Source organism: Lithobates pipiens, unplaced genomic scaffold (assembly GCF_037356315.1).
Source record: "Lithobates pipiens isolate NorthernLeopardFrog02 unplaced genomic scaffold, aLitPip1_a1.2 Scaffold_23, whole genome shotgun sequence".
Lineage (NCBI taxonomy): Eukaryota > Metazoa > Chordata > Amphibia > Anura > Ranidae > Lithobates > Lithobates pipiens.
In genome coordinates, this window is record NW_027507785.1 from 227,838,980 (window position 1) to 227,858,495 (window position 19,516).

A 19,516-nucleotide genomic window follows, 5' to 3' on the forward strand; every position below is an offset into this window, starting at 1 on the left:
AGACCACTGCAAATCTACCAAGACCTGGCCGTCCCTCTAAACTTTCAGCTCAGACAAGGAGAAGACTGATCAGAGATGCAGCCAAGAGGCCCATGATCACTCTGGATGAACTGCAGAGAACTACAGCTGAGGTGGGAGAGTCTGTCCATAGGACAACAATCAGTCGTACACTGCACAAATCTGGCCTTTATGGAAGAGTGGCAAGAAGAAAGCCATTTCTCAAAGATATCCATAAAAAGTCTCGTCTAAAGTTTGCCACAAGCCACCTGGGAGACACACCAAACATGTGGAAGAAGGTGCTCTGGTCAGATGAAACCAAAATCAAACTTTTTGCCCACAATGCAAAACGATATGTTTGGCGTAAAAGCAACACAGCTCATCACCCTCAACACACCATCCCCACTGTCAAACATGGTGGTGGCAGCATCATGGTTTGGGCCTGCTTTTCTTCAGCAGGGACAGGGAAGATGGTTAAAATTGAGGGGAAGATGGATGCAGCCAAATACAGGACCATTCTGGATGAAAACCTGTTGGAGTCTGCAAAAGACCTGAAACTGGGACGGAGATTTATCTTCCAACAAGACAATGATCCCAAACATACAGCAAAATCTACAAAGGAATGGTTCACAAATAAACGTATTCAGGTGTTAGAATGGCCAAGTCAAAGTCCAGACATGAATCCAATCGAGAATCTGTGGAAAGAGCTGAAAACTGCTGTTCACAAACGCTCTCCATCCAACCTCACTGAGCTCGAGCTGTTTTGCAAGGAAGAATGGGCAAGAATTTCAGTCTCTCGATGTGCAAAACTGATAGAGACATACCCCAAGCGACTTGCAGCTGTAATCGCAGCAAAAGGTGGCTCTACAAAGTATTAACGCAAGGGGGCCGAATAATTTTGCACGCCCCACTTTTCATTTTTTTATTAGTTAAAAATTGTGTCCCACTTGTTGGTGATTCTTCACAAAAAATAAAAATGTTATATCTTTATGTTTGAAGCCTGAAATGTGGCAAAAGGTTGAAAAGTTCAAGGGGGGCGAATACTTTCGCAAGGCACTGTATGAGTTGCCCTTAAAGTCCCAATGTACCGGGGGATATATTTTTGCTATTGGTATAGATAAATATCAACCGTGGGAGTTTACACCCACTTTAAGTGTTTGTTTTTGGTAAATAAATTTTCACCCCAGAATACAACCACTGAATTTCAGCTTTTCAGTGTAAATCCTCATCTCTTTGAATATCTAATTATTTGGAAAGCATCTCTATAAATATTTGCTATACCATATATATATATATATGAGAGGCTGATGAACACATAATTGGCTCTTTCATGAGCTTATGATATGTTAGGTAATTATGCAGCACACAGATAAGTCCAGTGCCTGCGACTTAAGATTCTGCAGAGTATTGGCTTTCATAATTGAATATCCTAATTGGCCCTGACACTTGTTCCATTTGGCCTGCATCAAAAGATTTCGAGGAATTTCCTTCCCACTGTCTGGAAGTAGTACATGCGGTGCAGGTCTAGTCTATTTCTCAACTACAGCCTCCTTTAGGCAATCGTATTCTCTTTTTCCTTCTCTAGGGTTCCCACAGGAAGCTCCCTACTTCTCCCTCCATCATTGCCAGGTGGATCAATCAAGTCACCATTCAAGCATATGGTTTTGGGGCTAAGATTCTACCTTGCCCTGTTAAGGTATAGTCTACCAGATCCATCAGTGCTTCATGGGCTTTTCAGCACCAGGCAGCGGTTTTTCAGATTTGCAAGGCTGCCACCTGGTGTTCTGTTCAAATATTTGTTAGGTTTTACTAGATTGATGCTAAGGCATCTTCTGATGGCAGTTATGGGTGTAAGGTTGTTCAAGCTGTTTTCTATACTCCGATGAGCCTTTCTTTACCCTGATGTTATCATTTTTACTGTGTTGCCAACCGCTTAGTTGGACTGTTTTTTTGAGACATCTCAAGGTTAGGACTAAGATTCTATGTCTTGTACTGTACGATTGGGGAAAAAAAAGTATTTTTGACTTGCCATTAAAATACTTTTCTCAGAGTACAGTAAAGGACACAGGACCCTCCCCTCTGTTCTTTATGATATCCCTAGTACTTGCTACAAAACCAAAACATAAATGAAATCTTAAATAGAATATGTGCCTGTAAAAAAGTGAATAGATCTATACCTCTCCTGCCCCAGTGAAGAGGAATCGCTCTCTGAAGTTTTTTTTTAAACCGAACCTTCCAGTAGTGCCCATCTTCTGTATTTCCCACTGCATTTGCTGGTTCCTCCTGCACACACCTTTGTCAATAAAGGACACAATAGTGATGTCTGGTCAGCCGAAAGAACTATATAGGAGATCCATACCCTCGGAAGTTCCAGTTTCAGAGAAACTTTAGGCAGAGATTTCTCTTCTTGGAACAGTGTTCGGAGGGAAAAGGGGTACATCTACTAATTAATGTTTCATTTTGTGACAGAGCCTTTTTAAAGCAAACATAAAATTTAACTAAGAATATAGCTATTCTCCAACCCCTTACCTAAACTAGCCATAAGATTTTGGGAGTTGCCCCAAGACTTTGCTTACCAGGTCATCCATTCCCTATTGCTTACCAACAGACCACAATTTCCAGGTGTAAACTGCATCAGGCAGTACAATACATGTAGACACACTGGCTGTTCAAACAGGCAGCCAATCATCACCTCTACTTCACACAGACCACCACTCAAATTAGTAAGCAATCATCTGCTAGATGGCTGAAGAATGGCTATTCCAAAAGGAGAGTAATACAGATCCTTGTGAAACTTTGGAACCTCTGTTAGCTGACAAATACAGAAATGATGGAAGTATAGACTACCACAGCTGATCTCTCAAAAAAAGCTAGTTAAGGAGGCATTTTGGCCAACCTCCTTGAAGTGGTAGTAAACTACCATGCTTTTTGTTTTGTTTTTTAACCTTCTTTTTACCTTTAGCCCTCCAGTGATGCGCTATCACTGCTGACAGGACTTCCATCTTCACCCGGTCTTTATTTTCTGGGTCACGGCCACGTTGCAATGATGTCACTTCCGTGCATGTTCACAGCTCAGGAAGCACGCGTTGGTGACATAACCATCCCATTCACAAGTAAATATCTCCTAAGCGGTGCACTCTTACCTATAGATACCTTTTGAGGGGGACCACTATGACTCTGCTGCTTACATAATCTCTGTTTTATTTATGACAAGTTTGGTGTTGCCTGTCTTGTTGGTATGTCATCTGTTCATCTTCAACATTATCTCCACTCTATATCTCCGATTCATGGTTTTTAATGTGTGTTAGTTCTGTTATAGAGTATTGCAAATTATCTTCTCTATGGCATTCCTCTGAAGAAAGGATTCTAAACTGGTCCAGAAACGTGTCGGCATAGTGCAAAGAGGTTATCACTACCACCTCTAGCTCCACTAACAGTCATATTTTAATATGTTTTGGAATGTTGTTCCATGGTGATTAATGCACCATTTTTTATGTTTTTATCTCTGTATATGAATAAAACGTAATATTTTACTATACGTACTTGCATATTTGAGTTGCCCTTAAAGTCCCAATGTACTGGGGGGTACCTTTTTGCTATTGATATAAATATAAACCATGGGAGTTTACTCCTACTTTAAGTGTTTGTTTTTGGTAAATACATTTTCACCCAAAAATACAACCATTAAATTTCAGCTTTTCATTATTCATCTGATTATTTGGAAAGCATCTCTATAAATATTTGCTATATATATATGAGAGGCCAATGAGCACATAACTGGCTCTTTCATGAGCTTATCATATGTTAGCTAATTATGCAGCACACAGATAAGTCCCATGCCTGCGACTTAAGATTCTGCAGACTATTGGCTTTCATAATTTAATATCCTAATTGGTCCTGACACTTGTATCTTTCTAACAGGGTCACCAGTAGTACAACACTAATTACCATCTATGTTCTCCATACATTCCTAAAGCTGTCTGCAGGGCAGAATTTATAGAGATAACATCTCAAAAAAAGTCTCTCCGTTATATATTATACTTATTCTTTTTTTCTTATTCCATGAGCTGGAATAAGTTCTGTTATAGGTCTGCTCCATGTTGAGAGAGGGATTATGGAAATCTGATTAAGGCTGAGCTGTGTGGTAAACTACCTCAAGAGAGAATGCTTTCCATTTACGAAATGCCTTCTTTACACATTTCATTGTTTGTGGATGTCCCCGCCATGCTGTAATTTCTTAGAATATAAGGTAAGCCAGCTATTTTCACTGTCATTCATTGCATTTTTTATACAAATCTTCAGGATGTGTATGCTAGACCCTTATACAGAGTCACATAGGCCTTAAATCTGAAGACAGGATTGAGAAAAATCTTAAAACTATAATGTATGAGATTGTTAAGTAATGTTCTAACAGTTAAAGATTAAAATATTTTAAGAATCAAGTATATTCAAGTACACTCACCAAAGTTACATTGCAAGCACTGGACCCAGAGCAATGATATAACTGAGGTCTGTTTTTTTCAAATTTTAGAGTTGTTTATCAGAAGTGTGCATTATGTATCTCAAGAGTAGTACGAAAATATAATTTTTAACCTTTTAAAAGTTAAATTCTGAATGTTTCTTTAGTTCTGTATTTTTAGAATTTGGGGAGCAGCATGAGTACAAACGGTTCTGGAGCTCTACCTAGAAAATCAAGGCTAAAATAGCGGTCCAGGGGGTTGATTCGACTCTCCAATACTACTTTAATGACCTTTCTTACTGTTTTAGAAATGTTTGTTAAAAATATAAAAATACCAACCTTGTAAAATATTGCAAATATTTACAGGGCATCAATACCGATATACATGGCACTATTTTTGCTGTCTGCAGTTTTATAGTGTCTCACAGAAGGTCCTACATCAGCTGAAGGTTAGTGAGATATTTTAATCTGTATTTTTCCAAAGCATCTTTGTTACTGAGAAAAAAAAACAAATGCAATGTGCTGTACCCAAATTAAATCGTGGACCACATCTGAGACCACCATAATTGAGCTAGCATCCACCAACTGATTTAGGATGTATGCTTAGAGTAGGTTGAATGTATTGAACTGTGTATTGCTGCTTACAGTATAACATTATTTTTTGTTTTGGATATGTTGGAGAGGGATTAGAAAATCTCTGTTTACTATTACTGTATGTGCTTCCGTAAGGAAATTCACCCTCTCCATTTGTCTGTTTCACTCTTATCACCAACATGAAAAAAAATACCAAACTTTGTCTTCAGAACAGGAATAGAAGGGAAATCTTCCAATCGAGACAGTAGTTCTGGTGACCCTGGTGTCAGCCAGGGATTTACCCTCACTATGGAGAGATTTCCTCACTTCCTCTTTTGGCTAGGGGACTGGAAGTTTTCCTTTTGTTTCCACTTTCACTTGGGTTGTTTTAGAATTAGCATTCGTAAAGAAAAGACTCATTTTGAATAAAAGGGGTACAATTTTTTTTAGGTTTCCAGTGGACTGTCGATCAGCATCTCTCCACTCTGCCCCTGCCGCTCTCACTGTAGCGCTGAGCTATGGAGGGGCAGGGAGCAGCAATCTCAGGCTCTGAGACGGGTATCAGTACAGGCACCTGTTGGATCCAGACTTTGTCGTGATGAACACAGTGCCTGTACTGATTTCTGTGACGTCAGCAAAAGGAGTGCAAAACGAATTACACTCCTGTGATCCATAGGAGAAGCCCAGCCAAACAAGCTTAGGCTGGATGTCTCCTTTAAGTTGTTAGTCTATGCAAAAGTGATATTTTGGGTATAGAATGAGCTTCATAAGCTGAGTTAGCCCTTGGCTCCTTATATGTCTTGGGCTCTCCAACAGTGATATCTCCCTTTCATAATTCCCAACTCCTGTCCAATCAGGGAGTTGAGGGTGTTCCTGCCAACCTTTGTGGGTTCCAGCTCTTCCTGTTACTTTCCCCATAATTTAAAATAAAATATAACATCCAATAAGGAAATCAGAACCACTTATAATGTCCATAACAGGAGTGCAAATATGTCCTGACAGGACAGTCTCTATGGCTATATACATGGAACCAGATGTCAATTCTTCCACCATAGTAACAATCTTTAATTATGTAGCAAATAGTATCAGCATTTTAATTTTTGTCAAGGCCATGGTTTTACTGCTTAGTGTAGCTTTTTTATCCCACCAGGTCTCCAGGAACCCTTGCAAAATCCATTTATTGGCGGTCAGTGCTAAGAATGCAGCTTACATTGGTGGTCAGTGGGAAAATGTCCCTTACAATGGTTTTCAGAATGGCCACCCTTAAGGTGTTAATAACCGTAAAATCAGTCTATATATGCAGTAAAGCATGCTTTTATACTCACTGTTGAACCTAAGGGGTTACGCCTCTGCATTGTGTAACAAGGCGGTTTAGTCGGGTCTTCTCTGATCCTCCCCTTATTTTACTGTCCCCAATGAATCTGCTGATAGAACAGGGCCTTGGAGGCACTCTGCACATGCTCAGATTGGTGTGTATTGCTAGAATTTTTTTAAACGTTTTTTAGGAGGGTTCATGTGATCAGCACAGGGCCAATCAGCCAGTCTGTCCAGACAGTAAGTCAGGGGTCATGCAGCCTCATAGGTTAGTCAGAGGAGAATGAAAACTCCTCCTACAAGCTTTAACCAGTGCTCAGCCAGACACTAATAGAAGTCAAAAGACTGCTGATGAGAAAATGTATTTAATATAAAAAAAATTATTAAAAAAAATTGCATTTCTGTGTACTGTGGGAAACCAGATATAGTGAATGCAGGGTCCTGGGATTAGTAGCACTTTAAGGACAGCTAAAAAGATCTCTGGTTTAATGCCGCTGGATCTGCCAAGTGACATTGAGCCAAAAATATGCAGGCACCGTTATATGGGAGGTCAGTCAGCCAATTCTCAAGGAACCCCTAAAAACCTTTTGGAGTATCCCTAGTGTTTCACTGAACCCTGGCTAAGAATGTTTGTCTTGAAGCCAGAACAAACATGCAGATTAGGAGTTCTGACTTCATTGGCTTCATGTTTGTTCCAGGTCAGTGACTCACTAAATAGTGAAACCAGGAGATGAGGATATCAGCCAGCGAAATAGAGAAATAAAGTAAACAATAATGGCAGCAACCAAGTTTCTATCATAATAGGTTTGATTTACTTTAGAGAACTGTGTTAGTCAGATACAAGGGAGAGTAGACAGACATAAGAATGGTGACTAATTCCAGCTGACTAGACTAGAGTACTGAAGCATGTCAGGGGACTCTCTCTTCCCTTCTATACGCTGTCCTAAAGGTGATCCTCCAATCCTGACCCATCCTCTTCCAACTATTCACATGCACGGTGTTCCCTCTGAACACTCAGCCCCATTTTCTCTGTCTCTGTGTTATGCAGTGGAGCTTTCAAAACAGAATTTTGGGTTGTAACCCTAACAAACCCCTAGATACACTGTGGTTATACATCAAATGTGTTTTATGTTTTTTTCTTTTTCAAAAAGCCAAAGTAAAGTTTAAAAATTAGCACTAAGTCAAACAGTAAGGCATGGACAGCAATAAAAATGTTGTTAGTCGTTATGACTTTCCCCACTCTTCTTACAAATGTGTATTTTTTCTATGCCTCCTTTGGAGAGGGTTCCCAGAACTTTCTGTCCAGATGGGTAGTCAGTTAAAATGGTTATATACTGTAATTGTCACCTGAACTTGTGGAGGGACAGGGATGCCCTAAACGGTTGTTCGGACTTTCTGGGTCACTGTGTTATATAAGGAGAAATTACTGGAATACAATTATTTTCTGCTGTCAAAAATTTCACTCTTGGTCCCTTTTGGAAGTGGAGCAGTGTTTGCAACCTGCTTGACACAAAGTTTATCTTGGTAAACCCTTTTTTGTATATACTTGTATACCTAAAAACTCAAGACCAAAACTTTTTCTACCTAAAAGTTGGTTACCTGAAATTGCTACGTTTGCATCCAGCATAAGTTTGTACTATGCCAAGTCCAATAATCAGGACTAATTCAGAAGCAAGAATTTTCAAGAAAAGATTTAAAAAATTTCAACTGCCCCTGAAAATCTGAGAGACATGGCAGCTGTTTTGCTTTTCTGTTATTCAGGATTTAGTGAAGGCCATATATGTCTACAACTATTATGGTAAGAGAGGTGGCCTGGAATCTATAGAGGTGATGTAAATGGGTGACATTTCCCAGAAGCCTCTGATATTTACATATCTGGTCTACACTAGACACAACTATCTGGAGATCCTGGAAAAGCATACTGCAAAGTCTTTATATAACTTTTCAATATGTATTTTAGTAGACAATTTTTAGTTGCCAAACCGATTTCCAGTCTAATAATGACAGAAAGTTTTAAGACCCCTGACCTAGCTGATCACTTATGACTTAATGAGAGTCTATTGGTGAAATATAGTTCTTGGTGTGGCTAATCCTGCAGCTCTTCTCACTGATCTGGGGAAATCCAAAGCTGAAACAGAACAGATGACAAGGGCACAGCATCACAGGTTAGAAAGGTGAGTACATTTATTGGAATGAAAATGATAGCACACTTACACTAGAGAAGCTAGTTTCATTCACAGAGCAACAACAACTAGGTGACATTCACAGAGCAACAACAGCTAGGTGACATTCACAGAGCAACAACATATTACCAGCCAAACGTATCCTGCAACACATGAAGGGAGATAGCTGCTGGGATCCAGTTAGGGTCACAAGATCCACTATGTTAGCTGTCAAATCTCTGCATCTGTGGCTGCTCTGGGAGCTCATGGGAAGTGGCAATATGTGGGGTCAGACAGCGAGATTCAAGGTAACACCTATTCTTCATACCAGCCCACTATCATTAGTACTAGGGATTTATACAAGCTGGTTGTACAGCAAAGGCAGGGCTCAGCAAGCACTTTACTAAAGTATCTGGAGAAAACATAAAGTATGGTTACTGTAACTATTACCATGAAGATTCTATTTAACAATGTATCTTGTTCAAAAAAGTTCCCTCTACCATACAGGTTAAGGTGTTTAGTCAAAGAATTGCATTAACCTCCAATTCCTCATTCAACCACTTTGGTGCCAAAATATCTAGAGTAAAGATCCAGGAGGTCTCGCTATTACACAACCTCCAAAATCTTTCTCCAGCTCATCCACATTTCAGAATGCCCTCAATCACCCAGATGCTTAGTTTGTCAGTGGACTTATCATGTTTTATTGTAAAATCATCATGTGACACTATGATCTATATTTCCTTGTTCTTTCAGCCTTCGATGTTCTTACTGTTCTAATGGTATGACTAACATATAAGAGGCCATAGACAAAAAATTCTGATGAACAGTGGTGGAAGATAGAGGACTAAAAACACTTTTCTGCTTTATCTAACAAACGATTTTTTGCCATGTTGCACGAATTGGCACAAAAGGCTCTTTCTCTTTTTACATCAATACAATCCAACAAGATTGAGTCAAATAGGCAGCTTGAATACTTACCGTTCTGCAGCCAATCCCAGGGGAAGCGTACCCAGTAGGTGGCTGAATGGAAAATATATAGTCTGGGGTCTGGAGCAGCCCTGTTCTTGTCCTGCTGGAGAAGTTCGCAGTCTCGGGGGCTGCTGCCCCTTTGAGTCAGTTCTGCTGGAGTCTGCTGATGTTCAGCAAGGTCCCAGCTATAGTAGAGCTGGGGGACCAATTCCTAAATACCTTTTGGAGCTAAATAGCTTCACCTAAGGCTCTGGTCCAGAGAACTCATGGAGGAATACCTGCTGGAGGCTGGAAGGTGTGTAGCTGCCCTGGGACATTGTGAGTTCTGACCTCAGCTCAGGATCCTAGTTACTGTGTGCTGCTCTACTCTTGGGGCGTCAGTTGTAGCTCTCTCTGAGACAGATATTGCCTGTTCTTGGCTCTGACCTCCCCCTCTGTTTTTGGCTTATAGACTGTTCAAAGAAGTTTCACATAGTGAAATGTGTCCTCCTGTTACAAGTCATCATTTTTTTCCCATTCCACCCCAACCCCTCTCTTGTTAGAAGTTATACACGCAATAAATCTTCAAAAGACATCTCCTAAACTGTTTAATGGAGCAAGAGGGAATGGACTGTTGCCTGTATGATTGGTAGCCTCTGCACTGTTTGGGGAAGAAGAAGTTAAAATCAGTGGCTCCTACATAACTGACTAGGAAAAATCTTATTTTCAATGCTAGGACCCTTTCTGTAAACAAATCCTATCCAGGTAAAAATGGCCTATCCAGTAAAGTAGGCAGGCATGTACTGGCCATCGGGACTACTGGGAGTTTCCCGGTGGGCCGATGGCTCAGTGGGCCGGTTTCAATGGCATTGCTAGGGGGGACTTTTGGGGCTATAGCCCCAAATCTGGGGCCCATAGCCCTGAGTCAGACCAGGAGTCCCCAACCACAGGGTCCCGACCCACTACCAGGCCATGGGCTCTCTGCAGCCATGTGGCAGGCAGCATGGGAGAGCTGGAGAGTGGGCAGGCAGCTCTCACTGCCTGCCCTCTCTCTGGTGACCCTGATGTAAGGAGGGGCTCTCTGGGGACCCTGATGTAAGGCGGAGGCTCTCTGGGGAACCTGATGTAAGGGGATGCTCTCTGGGGTCCCTGATGTAAGGGGGAGGCTCTCTGGGGACCCGGATGTAAGGAGGGGCTCTCTGGGGACCTTGATGTAAGGAAGAGGCTCTCTGGGGACTCTGATGTAAGGTGGAGGCTCTCTGGGGTCCCTGATGTAAGACAGAGGCTCTCTGGGGACCTTGATGTAAGGCAGAGGCTCTCTGTGGACTCTGATGTAAGGGAGAGGCTCTCTGGGGACCCTGATGTAAGACAGAGGCTCTCTGGGGACTCTGATGTAAGGGGGGCTCTCTGGGGACCCTGATGTAAGGAGGGGCTCTCTAGGGACTCTGATGTAAGGGAGAGGCTCTCTGGGGACCCTGATGTAAGACAGAGGCTCTCTGGAGACTCTGATGTAAGGGGGGCTCTCTGGGGACCCTGATGTAAGGAAGGCTCTCGAGGGACTTTTTTGCGCAATTGCGTACCGTTTATATACTGTTTTTGTGCGTGTTTGCAAAATTAAAGTGGGCCGGTCTGGATGAAGTCCAGGGCCAAATTTTTGTTCCAGTCCAGCCCTGAAAGTAGGGCATGTGTGTGTGTATACATATACACAGTATACTTGTTCTTGGGCTTAGATGCACTTTAAAGACTAACTGAAGAACTGAAGAATAATATTACTATATGGATCACTTTATAGCATTTTGTAAACTTGGCACTGCTAATTTGTCAGCAGACTACCTGGGTCACCCACCAGAAATGGTACTATTTAGAGTTTCTGACCCATGAAAAGATTCATATCAAAATGGAAAATTTCACGGTGAACTGCATGCTGGGAACACACACCACCTTCACAGTTCTTCTGAGTTTCATCCAGGCATAGCCTGTACACAGTACACTAGATCATCTAGCTTCAAACTCTCCTTGTTTGTCAGTAATCTGCTATTTTTAAAACACCCTCTTTCAGTATTATGGGCGTTCCCAATCTCAATTACTGTAACATTCACTCTGAAGGGTGATATACCTTAATGCCAATGATGCAGTTTCCAGGGAGCTTTAACTTTCCTTTTGAGGTTCTTCTACTTTTGGGAATGGAAAGGGAATTTATGAAATATTGCATATAAACATTTTATTTGTCACCTACAATGGGTGGCAAATTATAACGGCCTGTTTTTTGCAGGCTGGTTTGAGAGATGTTCTGTGAAATAGACTTGAATAACAGATGAGATTTGTTTACAGAAACTGCTAAATGACTCTGACGCTGTACTTCTCATGATGTAACATATTGCTTACAACAATACTTAAATTGCATGTGTCCCCAGGCTATTGACATCAAAATATTTACATATTCTTATTGAACAGTAAACAAGCTTTATAAAAAGCCATTCCTGACCCCTTTAGCTGCTTGTGCTATTTCGAAATTCATTCTTAAAGATCATCTAAGATCACAACAGAGACTCTAAGGCCCCTTTCACACATGCGGACGATATGTCCGTATTTCATCCATCCGTTTGCGGATGAAATACGGGCATACATTCATCCCTATGGGATAGCGGGTGTCTGCGGATGAACACCGATTTCGTCCGCCTCCGCTACTGTCCGATCCTGCAGACGGAGGAAAATCCTATTTTTCTATCCGTCTGCAGAGCGGATCGGATGAACACGGACAGACGGTCCGTGCGCATCCGATCCCCATAGAGGAGAGCGGAGAGCTGACAGGCGGTCCCCGCACAGCTCAGCGGGGACAACGGAGCGATCCCCACTGAGCGAACGGATCATCACGGGGCGGATCATTACTGATCCGTCCCGTGTGAAAGGGGCCTAAAGCTAGGTCTTAATGGATTTGTAACAATTAGAGCAGCCATTCTCAAACCCTTCTGAACCGTAACAATGAGGAACCCTTGAAATAACTTTCTGGTCTCAGGGAACCCATGCCAATAATTATTATATCTACAGCTAATGGTGCATTAGTGTTAAAATGTAGCTGTGGATGTAAAAATGAATAAAAAAGTATTGCGTATCTGACTCCCAAGGCTGTTCTTTGCTACAAAATGATTTGCAGTAATAAAACAAATTATAATAATGACAAATCTACCACAATGTGTGTGTGTGTGTGTATATATATATATATATATATATATATATATATATATATATATATATATATATAGCTATAGTAAATAGTGGTGGTATAACAATCTAGTGAAAGACATACATAAACCTTAGTGATAATAAATTACCACCCGGTGAATAATAAGTGAACAGAGTCCAATTCAAATTAAATCCTAAAAATGACAACTCATAAATGTATTCAATTAAAAAGTCAGTGCTAGATCACTGATGTTGCTTGAGATCTCCACACCACATGAAAAACATGCCACCACTTCCCCATAGGGTATAAACTCACCAACAATAAGGAGTTTTTCCTTTGTTTCACATACATGGGAGATCTGTGAGTCACCATTTAGGACTGGAGATTGGTACTGTTTTGTCTTCAACCCTGAGGGGCACATTGCTTGATTTGCCGAACATGAGAATGTGAGGCAATTCTTGTTGGTGCATTTATACTTATGGGGAAGTGGTGACATGTTTTTCCGTGGTGTAATGTGGAGATCTCAAGCAACATCAGTGATCCATCAGACTGTTCAATTGAATACATTTATATGTTGTCATTTTTAGGATTTAATTTGAATTGGACTCTGTTCACTTATTATTCACTGGGTGGTATTTTATTATCATTAAAGTTTATGCATTTCTTTCACTAGTTTGTTATAGTGCCACTATTTACCATATATATATATATATATATATATATATAAATGTTGTGGTAGATTTGTTATTATACACTGGCAGTGGCAGCTAGATATTCACTCATTTATTTTACTCATCTATTATGGAGCAGTGGTAGGATCAACAGTATAGGAGGGTTTAGAATTTAAATCCTGTGAATTGCCAAATTATAATAATGGTCAGAAAATAAATTCCATGAAAATGTTAGTTAGGTGGAAAAGCATTTACTTACATTGATGGCCAGTGGAAAAAGGCGCCCTTTACCCCTTCAGTAAAAAAATTCCCCTTTGACACTAATGGTTACCTGAAAAATGCCCCCTTAGATTGATGGTCAGTGAAAGCATGCCCCTTACATTGCTGCTTAGAGAAGTGTCCATTTATGTTGGTGCAATGTGACATGTCTGTCAGATTGGTGGTAATTTGAGAAGGGCCCCCCTAGGTCAGTGGGAGAAGGACTCCCTAACATTGGGAATCAGTGGGAAGAATTTTCTTTTACAGATAGCTAAAAGATAATTGGTATCAGTGGTAAATGTTCAAGGAACCCATAGCAATCTCTGGAAGAACCCTAGCCTAGTTCTACAGGACACTGGCTAAGGAAGATTGGATTAGGTATACCTGCCATGCTAGGGCTATGGAGGCTCACCATGTGACAACACTGGTAATTGAACCTAAAACTCTCACATGGAGCGAGTCTTCATACCTGGAAGTACAAGGTATTTTCTATGATCCCTGCTGCCGAATGGATTTGTGGGAAAGCACAGGAAAAGTAACTATGTGCTGATGAGAAAGGGGGATTAAAACAAACTTGTTGCCCAAGTTTACTTTGGAAGTATTAGACCTAGCTTTAATGATTATCATCATTAGCAACTGTCCACTTATGTTTGTCACTGCATGGATTTAATTGAGGTAAGCATGAGAAGACCTTCCAGGTGCAGCACGGTCACTGGATGTGTTATACTCTAGTACTGATATGTGGACAGCTTTACATACACCTCACTTGGGCTCCTCATATTATTATAGTAACCCATTTTTCTATTAGACCATTATATAAGTATATGTATTTCTATTATTTTGAACAGTACATTAGAGAACATAGGCATTGTTGTCTTTACCATTCTTTTGGTTGTATAATATACTTTCATTTTGTAACATCAGCATTGTAATATCACAAACAATTTTTATATTTCACAATCCAATATAAACTTACTTAAAAAGTCTCCTTTCGTGTTAGTGCTTCCTGTCTCCTGGCCATGTCTTTCTATAGCTTCCTGGAATCTCTGCATGCTTTGCAGCTTCCCCTCTCTTGTTTACTTTCAATCTCTAAGGACTACATATCCTGTGGTTCCTGTACTGACTCCGCCTACTTAACTACTCCTCGCATCATCTCTGTAGTTCAGATGGTAGTTCAGTTGGCATTCTATGACACAGAATTTAAGATATAGAGGCTTTTCTAAGAAAAAAAAAAAAAAAAACATAAGAAACAATCAATATGCAGGAACGTATAGTAACCAACCTAAAAAAATTTTGTTTTTTTTCTATTTGAAAAGTTTCCCCCCCCCCTTGGCATTTTTCGTGTTTTGTTGCCTCACAACCTAGAATTAACATGGATTGTTTGAGGATTTGCATCATTTAATTTACAGAACGTGCCCACAACTTTGAAGATAATTATTTTTTTTATTGTTTAGCAAACAACAAATAGGACGAAATAACAGAAAAAGTCAATGTGCATAACTATTCACCCCCTAAAGTCAATACTTTGTAGAGCCACCTTTTGCAGCTATCACAGCTCCAAGTCACTTTGGATAAGTCTCTGAGCTTGCCACATCTAACCACTGGGATTTTTGCCCATTCCTACTGGCAAAACTGCTCCAGCTCCTTCAAGTTGGATGGTTTGCACTTGTGAACAGCAATCTTTAAGTCTGACCGCAGATATTCTATTGGATTGAGGTCTGGGCTTTGACTAGGCCATTCCAACACATTTAAACATTTCCCCTTAAACCATTCAAGTGTTGCTTTATCAGTGTGTTTGGGGTCATTATCCTACTGGGAGGTGAACCTCCTTCCTAGCCTCAAATCACACACAGAATGGTACAGATTTTGTTCAAGAATATCCTTGTATTTAGCACCATCCATCTTTCCCTCAACTCTGTCCCGACTGCTGAAAAACGTCCACACAGCATGCTGCTGCCACCACCATGTTTCACTGTGGGGATGGTGTTCTTTGGGTGATGTGATGTGTTGGGTTTGCACCAGATATAGCGTTTTCTTTGATGGCCAAAAAGTTCAATTTTAGTCTCATCAGACCAGAGCACCTTTCTCCATATATTTTGGGATTCTCCCACATGCCTTTTCAAAAAACTCAAAACGTGCTGTTTTTTTTTTTTTGCTGAAAATAATGGCTTTCTTCTGGCTAGTCTGCCATAAAGCCCAACGCTATGGTGCATATGGCTTATTGTCATCCTATGTACAGATACTCGAGTCTCTGCTTTTGAAATCTGCAGTTCCTCCAGGGTTACCTTGGGTCTCTGTGCTGAACTGTTTGGTTATAAGTGCCTCTTGCTTAGGTGTTGCAGCCTCTGGGGCCTTTCAAAAAGGTGTGTATATGTAATGACAGATCATGTGACACTTAAATTGCACACGGTTGGACATCATTTCACTAATTATGCGACTTCTGAAGGTAATTGGTTGCATCAGAGCTTTTTATGGGCTTCATAACAAAGAGGGTGAATACATACGCACTTGCCAATTATCAATTTTTTATTTCTGAAAAATAGTTTTATGTATATATTTTTCTAATTTTACTTCACCAACTTAGACTATTGTGTTCTGATCCATCACATATCATTCAGATTCAAAAAACATTGAACAAAAGACCATAATGTAACAAAATAGGTAAAAAGCCAAGGGGGTGAATACTTTTGCAAGGCATTGTACATGGTTGTTGCTCATGTGTGTATGTAAATATGGATATAATGTAGGAGTGAATAGGTTAACTTTTTTCCAAAGATGTCAAATGGTAATAGGCCAACTTTCATGTTGCTCCACATTTCTTTTGTTTAAGAAATACATCTCTTAAAGGGGTAAACCTTCATGTTTTTTCACCTTAATGCATCCTATGTAAGTATGATATGTATGTTATTTATAATTTTTTTTAATTTTTACCTTTACAATCACTTTTTGAAAATCTTTTTTTTTAACTTCACAAACAGTTTCACCAATAGATGGCGTGTTTTTAGAGCTGTTTTTATAGATCTGTTTACAACCTTAGAACATGCACTACCCATACTTTTTTCTTAAAAATGCTGCAAGGAACTGACAAATACCATCTGGTTCTGCCAGAAATCCAGTCTGCTCCTTCCTGTTCCCAGTGAGCGCCTACTTTCTGTTTGTGCTAACAACTCTGCTGCACTGAAATTTCAAGCAGTGTAGTTCTACCCCATTTGACTACAAAACACTCCCCGTATGTTTTGGAAATGCTACTTGGGATATCAGTGCAGCAGGGGCAGAGTTGTCAGCCCAAACAAGAAATTAGGAGTATACTGGATTTCTGGCAGGATGAACAGGGAGTTGCCTGTGCGTGCAGCATTTTCAAAGAGAATAACCTTGGGGAAATGTACATGCATTGCAAAGATGTCCTAAATATGTTTTTTTTTTCTTTAAAATATGATATATGGTTTAACATTCCAACATGGGAGAGTGATGGAGACTGACCTTTTTCATTTGAAAATGCTAGTGCCGTGGCTGTCATGCTGATGCTTTGTTTGGTTCTGTCTAAATATGCATTTTTTTATTTGCCCAGACATACATTGTAATTAGATTGGGGTTATTATTGCCTTGGGTGATGAAGCACAAGCAAAGTATATAGCGGCTACCTACCTATGGCCCCCGAAATTTACTTTAGAGCAGGAGAACTGGACTGACATTTTTTCTTTCTAGAATTTAGGACTGAATCCCCTTTAGACATTGAGAATGTGACCTGGATAACCCTAAACAGGTGGTAATCCTTAGAAAGTGATTTTAGATTTAAAAAGACAGACCCTCACTGATAATAACCACACATACCATTCCTCCCTAACACTGACCACTGACTTGCCCTGTTGTTTACAAGTGGCAGCTATTTATATGAACATTTTTGGCATTCTATAAGTAACAAGTGCAGAATGTTCCTAAACCTGTTAGTTTATTTCCAAAGCCACATATTTTCCCAGTCTTGTGATTTCTCAAAGCTGCTTGTTGATGAGAACAAACCTTTCAGTGACGGATGGGGGTGTTAGGTACAGACTCCGTATAACACTTTGTTTTTTGCTTCTTCCACTGTGAAATGTAGACAGGACACAAACTGGCTGATGTGATTGTGAAATACATCTCAGAGCAAAGTACAGCTAGATGACAGAAAAACTTAAAGGGTAACCCCACACCACAGTAATCAGTAATCAGCGGGACAGGGTGACATGAGTATAGTCAGTAAATAACACTCAGCTTTGGGCCTCAGTGTCCATGGTTCTCATCTCCTAATGGGGTTCTTCACACAGGTCTTTGTGGTAAAACGCATGGTTACTGACAAGGGGCAGTTTGATGCTAATTGCACTTTGTACTTTTTTTTATTTATTATTGCTCTCATCCTAACGAATGAAGTGATACCTCATGTGTGGTTTGAACACTATTTACATTTGCGGTTGTGACCTACGAATGCGTTTTGTTTCTGTGTGAGCACGGAGAGATGGTCTCCATTTTTTTTTACACTGCCCTTTAAAAAAAAAAAAAAAGCTGATCACTTTTATTGCTGTCAGGATGGGATGGGAGAATCCAAGCGAGCCGCAGAAGGAGACGGGAGGGGGACATCCCCTCCCACTGCTTGGCATAACAGCCTAGCGGCTTCTTAGCCGCATCAGTTGTTATCCCAAGAAAGTCACCGCTGTAGTTGCAGGAAAGAAAATTGCTCCATCTATGGCAGGCCTTACATATTGTGCATGCACATTTATTACTGCCTTCAAGGAGCTTACAATCTAAGTCCCCTAGTTTCAATGGTATTGCACAAAGCGGCCCCAAACCTCCTGTTTTCAGGTCCCCCACCAGTGCTTTTCACTCCTCCTCTTCTGTTTCTTCCTACAAAGCAAGCCACTTGCTATAGAGCAGAAGTGCAGGCTAGTTCCCTAGACACATAGCATGACTTGGCCATTAATTCATCATTAATGAATTCCTGGAAAACTGCCGGGGCATTACAAAGGCCAAAACGCATTACGAGGTACTCATAATGGCCTGTTTTGGTATTAAATACAGTTTTCCACTCGTTGCCCTCCTTAATCCTCACAAGATTGTATGCCCCTCTCAAATCAAGCTTAGTGAAAACCATTACTCCCTTGAGGCGGTAAAATAACTCTGTAATCAACAGAATCGGATAGGCATTCTTAATCGTGAAACAATTGAGACCCCTATAATCAATACAAGTTCACCACTCCTCTTCTTCACGAAGAAGAATCCAGCACCAGCAGGGGATGAAGATTTGTGGATGAAACCTCGAGAAAGTGCGTCTGCAACATACTCCTCCACGGCCTTCTCCTCCAAGACAAACAAAGGGTAAATCCAGGCACGAGAGGTTATGGCACCAGGTTGAAGGTCAATTACGCAATCATACAGCTGGTGTGGAGGCAAACTACCTTCTTGACCCTTGACAAAGACATCGCTAAAATTAGGGTACTCCTCCAACAGGGAGGAGAGTGAAGAGGTGCACAGGACCTTGTCTACCTTCTGGAAGCATGTCTTACTGCATTGTGGCGACCAGGAAAGAACCTCAGCATGGAGCCAATCAAAAGAGGGGTTGTGCCTCTGTAACCAAGGATAACCAATAACCAGCGGAAACCTAGGTGAGGAAATAACCTGGAATAGGATTATCTCATAGTGAAGAGCCCCTACTGCCATGCACAACGGAACCAGCTCATGAGTCACATGGGCAGCCTGTAGGGATCTCCCATCAAGAGCCTCAATGGCAAGTGGAGTGTCTTGCAACTGCAGCAGAATCAAGTGCTTCAATACAAAGGCAGCATAAATGAACAGGCCTGCAGCCCAGAGTCGATTAGAGCCTGTATCTTGATGGATGACTCAGCCCAAGAAAGGGTGACTGAAACCAGGGGCTTATTTTTCTGGATAACTGGGGACGAAAGAACGCCACCTAAGGTCTGTC

The 19,516-nt window shown here is 40.8% G+C and overlaps 1 protein-coding gene across 2 annotated transcripts in view; it reads left to right on the top strand.

The window, feature by feature from the left end:
• Positions 1-3,994: 3,994 nt before the first annotated feature.
• The window catches only part of ABCA4 (ATP binding cassette subfamily A member 4), a 442,076-nt gene continuing 426,554 nt past the window's right edge, over positions 3,995-19,516 (top strand). For both annotated transcript variants that reach the window (XM_077452886.1, XM_077452887.1), the window contains exons 1-2: positions 3,995-4,246; positions 4,823-4,905. The gene's annotated coding sequence lies outside the window, so the exon portion shown is untranslated. The remainder of the gene's footprint in view (positions 4,247-4,822; positions 4,906-19,516) is intronic.